This window comes from Chrysochloris asiatica, unplaced genomic scaffold (genome assembly GCF_000296735.1).
Source record: "Chrysochloris asiatica unplaced genomic scaffold, ChrAsi1.0 scaffold00244, whole genome shotgun sequence".
NCBI lineage: Eukaryota > Metazoa > Chordata > Mammalia > Afrosoricida > Chrysochloridae > Chrysochloris > Chrysochloris asiatica.
In genome coordinates, this window is record NW_006408762.1 from 3298083 (window position 1) to 3306103 (window position 8021).

Below are 8021 nucleotides of genomic sequence, written 5' to 3' on the forward strand. Positions count from 1 at the left end.
TGGAGGAAACAATCGTTGGAGAAGGATGTCATGCTGGGTAAGGTGGAAGGTCAGAGAAAAAGAGGAAGACCTCTAATGAGATGGATTGGCCAGGTGGCATCATTGATGGACTCAAGTGTGGCAGAGGTAGTGAGGTTGGCCCAGGATCGGACATTGTTTCGTTCTGCTGTGCATGGGGTCGCTATGAGTCGGTTACGACTTAATGGCACCTGACAACAACAACAAGTGACAAAGGGCATCATTATCTGGTTCCTGTTTGCAGAGGGAAGGTTTTCAGTTTCTCTACATTGAGCTAATGCATGCTGTTGGTTTTGTGTCTATGCTCCTAATTATGCTTAGGAATTTTCCTTCAATTCCTGCTTTGTTTAGTGTTTTTATCAGGAATTGACGTTGGAATTTGTCAAATGCCTTTTCTGTATCAATCGATATGATCAGGTGGTTTTTTGTGTGTTTTTTTCTTATTTATGTGGTAGATAACGTTGATCATTTTTCTAATGTTGAACAATCCTTGCATCTCTGATATGAATCCCACTTGATTAGGCTGTATTATCTTTTTGATATGTTGCTTGATTCTGTTGGCTAGGATTTTGCTGAGAATTTTTGCATCTCTGTTCATGAGGCATATTGGTCTATAATTTTCTTTCTCACTGATAATCTTTCTTGGTTTTGTTATTAGGGTTATGCTTGCTTCATAAAATGTATTAGGAAGTTTTCCATTCTCCTCTATTTTCTGGTATAATTGGGTCAAATTGGTGACAGCTCTTCCCTGAATGTTTGGTAGAACTCACCAGTGAAACCATCTAGGCCTGTACTATTTTTGGTTGGAAATTTTTTGGTGACTTGATCAATTTCTACTCTTGGTACGGTGTTCTACTTGTTTAGGTTTTCTACTTCACTGTGTGTTAAGTTTAGGTAGGTCCTGTTTATCTAAAAATGTATCCATCTCTTCTAAGTTTTCAAATTTGTTGGGGCACAACTCGTACTTTTGATTTCACTTCGTTACATTTTGACATCACCCATGTTGTTTCTTATGCATGTTATTTGTTGCCAGGGACTGGCCTCGACATAGGAACTTGGTTCACGAGGAGGGGATACCTGACGGCGACAGGGATAGCAAAAGAGACACAGAGACACAAAGAGAGAGAGACAAAGAGACACCCTGAAACCAGGGTGGATGCTGGATTGGCATGAGGCAGATCCTGCATTGCAAACATCTCAACCATGAAGGCCATAATATCCTGCATAGTAAACATCTTGGATAAACAGGCAGTATGGTTGCAATGCTAGACTGAGCCCCCTGCATGCTGTAACGCACGCCTTGCCGGTCGTAATGCACCTGGATTCGTTCTGCGCCTTCGTTTTATTTAAGGGAGGTACTTTACACAAAGCTAGGAGGGACTAAGACAAGGTACAGCTGTCAATCTTACTTTTAAAGACATTCAGACAACTTTACATCATACTTTGCAGGTTCGAATCTCAGGAGCGCAACTTGTTTTCTCAAGCTTAATTAACATACCTTTTAGCACCTAGCCTCAAATGGGGAGAGGAAAAGGAGAATTCCCATTGTGTCAGCTGCCCAGCCCAGGTTCTTCAGGAAAAGAGACACCTGGGTGTATGGGTTACACCTGGAAACACTTTAGGGAGGGCATTCCTATTGTCCTTAGAACAGAGACTGGGGGAGCCACCCAATTTACTTTGAATGAATTCTCTGAGGGAAAAACTTTGCCTGTTTGGAATTTTACAGTCTTTGCTTTTAGGAAAATATTACATTTATCTGTGGATATCAAGGGCTCCATGTCTGCAATTAATAAAACATAACTGGACACTAAGATGAAAAACAATTTACTATGCCTGCCAGATAGCTAGAATCTGTTCCTTAGAGCCTGCGGCCTGCAATACTCAGGCCCTGTGGGCCTCGAACTTCTGACCAGGTTTACACTGTCTGCAACAATTTGTGTCTTCTCCGTCTTTTCTTTTGTTAAATTTGCCAATAGTCTGTCAATTTTGTTAATCCTTTCAAAGAACCAGCTTCTTGTCCTGTTGATTCCTTCTATAGTTTTTGTATTTTGTATCTCATTTATTTCTGTGCTAATCGTTATTATTTATTTTCTTTTGGTTGTTGTGGGTTCCCTCTGTTAATCTGTTTCTAATTGTTGTAGATGCTGTGTTAATTCGTTAGTTTTGGTTCTTTCTTCTTTTTAGATGTGTGCGTTTATTGCAATAAATTGTCCTCTCAACACTGCTTTCGCTGTGTCCCAAAGATTTTGATATGTTATGTTTTCATTATCATTTGTTTCTAGGAACTTTGTGACTTCACATTTAATATCTTCTACTACCCAGTTGCTTGTTAACAAGGTGTTATTCAATTTCCATGTATTTGACTTGATTTCCTTGGTCCTTGATTACTAATTTGATAGCACTGTGGTCTGAGAAGATGCTTTGTAGTATTTTGATATTTGTAAATTCATAAAGATTTGTTTTGTGGCCTAAGACATGGTCTATTCTGGAGAATGTTCCATTTTGCACTGGAAAAGAATGCGTATTGTGATGTTTTGGCATTGAGTGCTCTTTACACATCTCCAAGTTCTAGTTGGCTGTGTGTTATTTTGTTTTCCTGTGTCTTTGTCAAGTTTCTTTCTGGTTGTTCTATCCATTTTTGAAAGTGGTGTATTAAAATCACCCACTATTATTGCAGACTAATCTATTTCTTTCTTTAAATCTATTAGAGTTTGCTTTATAAGTTTGGAGCTCTTTCATTGGGATCATAGCAATTTATTACGGTTATGTCATCTTGTTCAATTGTCCCTTTAATCATGAGATAACGACCATCTTTATCTATTATAAGTTTTTTGCCTTAAAGTTTATTTTATCAGCGATTACTACTGCCACACCTGTATGTTTTTTACTGCAATTGGCTTATTATGGTTTTTTCTTTCCATCCTTTGACTTTTAATCTGTTTTTGTCTCTGTGTGTGGGATGTGTCTCCTACAGACAGCATATTGAAGGATCTTGTTTACTTATCCATTCAGCCACCCTCCGCCTCGTATCTGGTGCATTCAATAAATTTACTTTCAGTGTAATTATCAATATGTATGTATTAGCTGCTGCCATTATGTTTGTTTTTTGTGGTGTTGCTGCTTTCTTTGGTCTGTATGTCTTTCTGTGCTGAGTTCATGGATTTGCCTTAATTCTTGTGAATTTTCTCATATTTTAAATGTTTCCATATTCTTGTTGTGTTTTGATTTTCTGGGTATGTAGTGAATTGTTAATTTTTTTGAGGTTACTTTATATTCCATTAACTAAATTTTCCCTCTATTTAGTGGAGTCTGTTTTATCTTGTAATCCATCTGAACTTCTTACCATCTAGATCTCTGTACCTATGTGTTTACCTTGTTTTACACTGTAATTGTTTTGGTCATAGACGGATGTCCCAGATTCTCTGAATTTGTTCTTATCTTTTAGTTATGTTCTCAACTCTTCCAGCTGTAAATTTAGTTCTGCAAGGTTTTGCCATGTATGTCAATCTCTGGTTGTTGTCTGTTCTTTTTGGTTCTCAGTCCACAGAACTCTCTTTAGGGTGTTTTGTAGTGCAGCGTTAGTTTTGGCAAAATCCCTTAACTTCTGTTTATCCTGGAATGTTTTGATTATACCGACTTATTTCATTGATAACTTTACTCGATTAAGTATTTTTGGCTGATAGTTTATTTTTCTTTCAGGGTTTTTTACATATCTCCCCATTATCTTCTTTTCTGCATAATTTCTGCTGAATAATCTGATCTTAATCTGACTTGGTTATCTTTGTATGTAACACTTCTGTTTTCCGTAGCTGCTTTCAGGATTATCTCCTTATCTTTGATTTTGGAAAGTTTAATTATGACATGTCTCAGTGATTTTTTTTTTTTTTTTTTTTTAGGGTCTATGCTTCCTGGGGTTTGTTGAACTTCTTGAATGCTTATCTTTTCACTTTTTAGAATGTTAGAGATATTTTCTTCTATCAGCTCTTCAACTATCTCCTCTGTGGACTTGTGTGATTCTTCCTGTTCCAGAATGCTGATAATTCTCAACAGGTGACTTAAACCTTCTTCGGCTGTTTTTATTCTTTTTTATGCTTTCTGGTCTATCTTAGTAGTATTCAGAAATTTGTCATCCTGCTCATTAGTTCTGCCTTCCATCTCTTCTATTATACTCCTTTGCTTTTTCAGTGTATTGTATATTTCAGATATTCTATTATTGACCATTTGGTCCTCTATAGATAGGTTTTGAATTGTTTCCAATGTTTTATCTATCTTATTTGACCGTTCCTGTAGTGCTTTCCCGACTTCTTCCTTATTTTTCTCAACTTCATGGTAAAATATTTTGAAACATTTTATAATCATTTTTCTGAATTCCTTCTCAGGCATTTCCAAGACCTGCCGCCTGCAAGCATGGAGTCCATGTCTAACTTCAGTTCATTGGTCTCAGCCATTTTATCTACTTTCTGGACATGTGCTAATATGGTCATCTGTTTTTGCTACTTGGACATATTTAGTGGATTGCTTTGGCCTTAATTCTTAATTGAGTGTGTATTTTGATCATTTTTATTCTTTCTGATTGCCTCCAGGAACCGACATAATCAGTAGTTGGGCTTCTTTTTTCACTTTTTTTTTTTTTTTGCTTAACTCAGAGTAACTTTCACAGGTGTTGTCTCCCTCCCTTGTGCATGGCATTTGGTATTGTTTCTTGCCTGGATTGTGGTGTTTTATATGTTATGATTGTAGCTTGACTATATGACATCAATTGCTGTCTCTTCTTGGGTAATGTAGAGAGACATAGAGCCTTCTAAAGGTAAAAGAAGCAATAAAAAACAGCAAACCCCCCCCCAAAAAAAACAAAGCAGCAACAACAAAATAACAAGGGCGAAAAAAACCACATGGATACTGTTGTTTATAATTACAGAAATGGGAGAGGAGAGAGAGAAGAAAAGAAAAAAAATGTGTGTAGCCTAATATGAGTATGATTTTAAAATCCTCTTTCAGCTTCTTGCCTGAAGGTACCTCTTGAAAAAATCAAGATGCCACTGTTGATTGTTATGGTGTACCTCAGGTTTAAATTTTCAGCCTGTTTTATTTTTACACTCTCTCTCTCTCTCCACACCCCCTGATATGGCCTTTTCCCAATTAATAAAAATCTCACTGCTTGCTGTGGACTTTTTACTCTTCTGGGTTTAAGTGATGACTATCACTTTAAATGCTGAGACTATCTGTGTGCACTTGTGTTAGAAAGAACCTCCAGTGGTGGGGGTGTGCACTCGCTCAGGTGCCACCTCTATTCACCAGCATGGAGGTGTGCAGACATGTAAAGGCCAATGAACAGTTAAAAAAAAAAAAAATTGGAACAAAACCAAATCAAACGGAGTATATTGTCCACCTTTGCTCTGAGGATACCACAACGTTAGTCCTTGGTGGGTCTGCTTGCTCCCCCACTTATTCTTTCCATTTGGTCTCACTCAAGTTGTTGGCGCCATGCCAATAGATCCTAAAGTATGTGGTTTATAACTTCCGCTACAAGTTCCACTAGCTATAAGCCTTCAAACTTTAAAAATATTCCTATAAAGAGAACAATCCAGATGGCAGATCATGTGGAAGTGCAGTAAGGAGCTCCATCAGCAACAACACAGAATACAGGACCAAGCAGGCTCAGAGGATGGTATCAGAACTATGAACCACATATAAAGGAATATTTAGAAGGTTAGAGGCTTAAAGCTAGGAGAATTTGTAGCACAAGCAAGAAATCCATTGCTTTCTAATCAAAGATGCTCAGCTGCTCCAGGAGCCGCAACCTTGGGTGAGACCAAGTGGGGAAAGGATCAGAACAGACATGGATGCCTGACAGAACCAGGGAGATAAAGGTGTGCACATTCTTTTCTTTTGGTATCTGTTCATTGGTCCCTTGCTGTCTGTGCACCTCCATTCTGGTGACTATAGCAGTGCATGAGCAATTGGACACCCAAGCCCCAACCTCAGAGGGTTCTACTACGCATGCACACATATCTTCTAAAAATTTAAAGAGACAGTTTCCACTTAAAACAAATGGCCACAGCCAGCCCTGAACTGTTTATAATTAGAAAAAAAAGGCCTGAACAGGGATTGTGGAGCTGTACAGGCAGACAAAAATGGAAATAGGCCAAAAATTAAATTCTGTTATATCACAATGGACAACAGTTGCATCTTGAAATTTCTCAAGAAGAAGATTGAAAAGGAAAGGCCATTTCCTGATCACATCTACCTAGAAACAATCAGAAAGCATAAGAAACACACACCCATTTAAGTATTAAGTCCACAGATAACACCTGAATATGCAAAACAAAAACAGAAGCAGATGACCATATCTGCACATGTCCAGAAACAAGATAAAGTGACTGAGGCAAATGAGTTGGAAATAGACTTATACTACATACTGGATGATGGGCAGGCTTTGGAAATGCCTTAAAAGGAATCCAGAAATATGATTATAAAATGTATCCAAACACTATATAATGGAGTTGAGAAAAATAAGGAAGAAGTCAGGAAAGTGCTACAGGAACAATCCAATAAGATAAATACAGCATTGGAAACAATTCAAAACCTAGAGAAAGAGGTCAAAACGTTTAATAATAGAAAATCAGAAAAGGACAATACACTGAAAGGGCAAAGGAAAAGAATTGAACACGTAGAAGGCAGAACTAGTGAGCTAGAAGATAAATCTCTCAATACTACTAAGATAAAAGAGCAAGCAAAAAACAGGTTAAAAAAATCTGAAGAAGGCCTAAGATTCATGTTGGATAACATGAAGAAGAAAAAATTTAAAAGTATTGGCATTCTGGAACAGGAGCAATCACACAAGTCCACAGAGGACATAGTTGAAGAGCTTCTGCAAGAAAATTTTCCTAACATCCTGAAAAGTGAAAAGATAAGCATTCAAGAAACTCAATGAATCCCAGGATGGATAGACCCTAAAAGACAATCATCAAGACATATAATAATCAAGCTCTCCAAAATCAAAGATAAGGACAGGATCTTGAAAGCAGCTAGGGAAAAGAGAAATGTAACATACAAAGGCAAGCATATCTTATTAAGCTTGGATTTCTCAACAGAATCATGCAGGCAAGAAGGCAATGGGGTTATTGTTGTTGTCAGGTGCCATCGAGTCCGAACTGACTCATAGCGACGCATGCAGGGCAGAACAAAACAATGTCCAATCCTGGGCCAACCTCACTACCGCTGCCACACTTGAGTACATCAATGATGCCACTGGGCCAATCCATCTCGTTGGGGGTCTACCTCTTTTACTCAGACTCTCCATCTTACCAAGCATGATATCCTTCTCCAGTGACCATTCCCTCCTGATAATATATCCAAAGTATGAGAGACAAAGCTTAGCCATCCTGGGCTCAAAGGAACACTCTGGCTGCACTTCTTCCAAAACAGATCTAGTGTTTTTTTTGGCAGCCCATGACACTTTTAGTATTCTCCTCCAACACCACAATTCAAAGGCATCAATAATTTTATGATCTTCCTTATTCACCGTCAAGCTTTCGCATCCATATGAGGTTATTGAAAATACCATGGCTTGGGTCAGGCGCACCTTAGTCCTCAACTTAGTCCGCATCTTTCCTCATCAACACTTAAAAAAGTTCCTGTGCAGCAAATTTGCCTAATGCAATACGTCGTCTGATCTCTTCACTGATGCTTCTGTGAGTGTTGATATTTGATCCAAGAAGAATGATGTCCTTGACAACTTCAATCTTTTCTCCATTGATAAGAATGTTGATTATTGGTACAGTAGTGAGGATTTTTGTTTTCTTGACATTGAGTTATAATACATACCGAAGACTTTGCTCTTTGATCTTCATCAGTAAATGTGTTAAGTCCTCTTCACTTTCAGCAAACAAGGTTGTATCATCTGCATATTGCAGGTTGGGTAATGAGTCTTCCTCCAATCCTGGTGCCATGTTTTTCTTCATAGAACTCAGCTTCTCATATTATTTGCTCAGCATACAGGT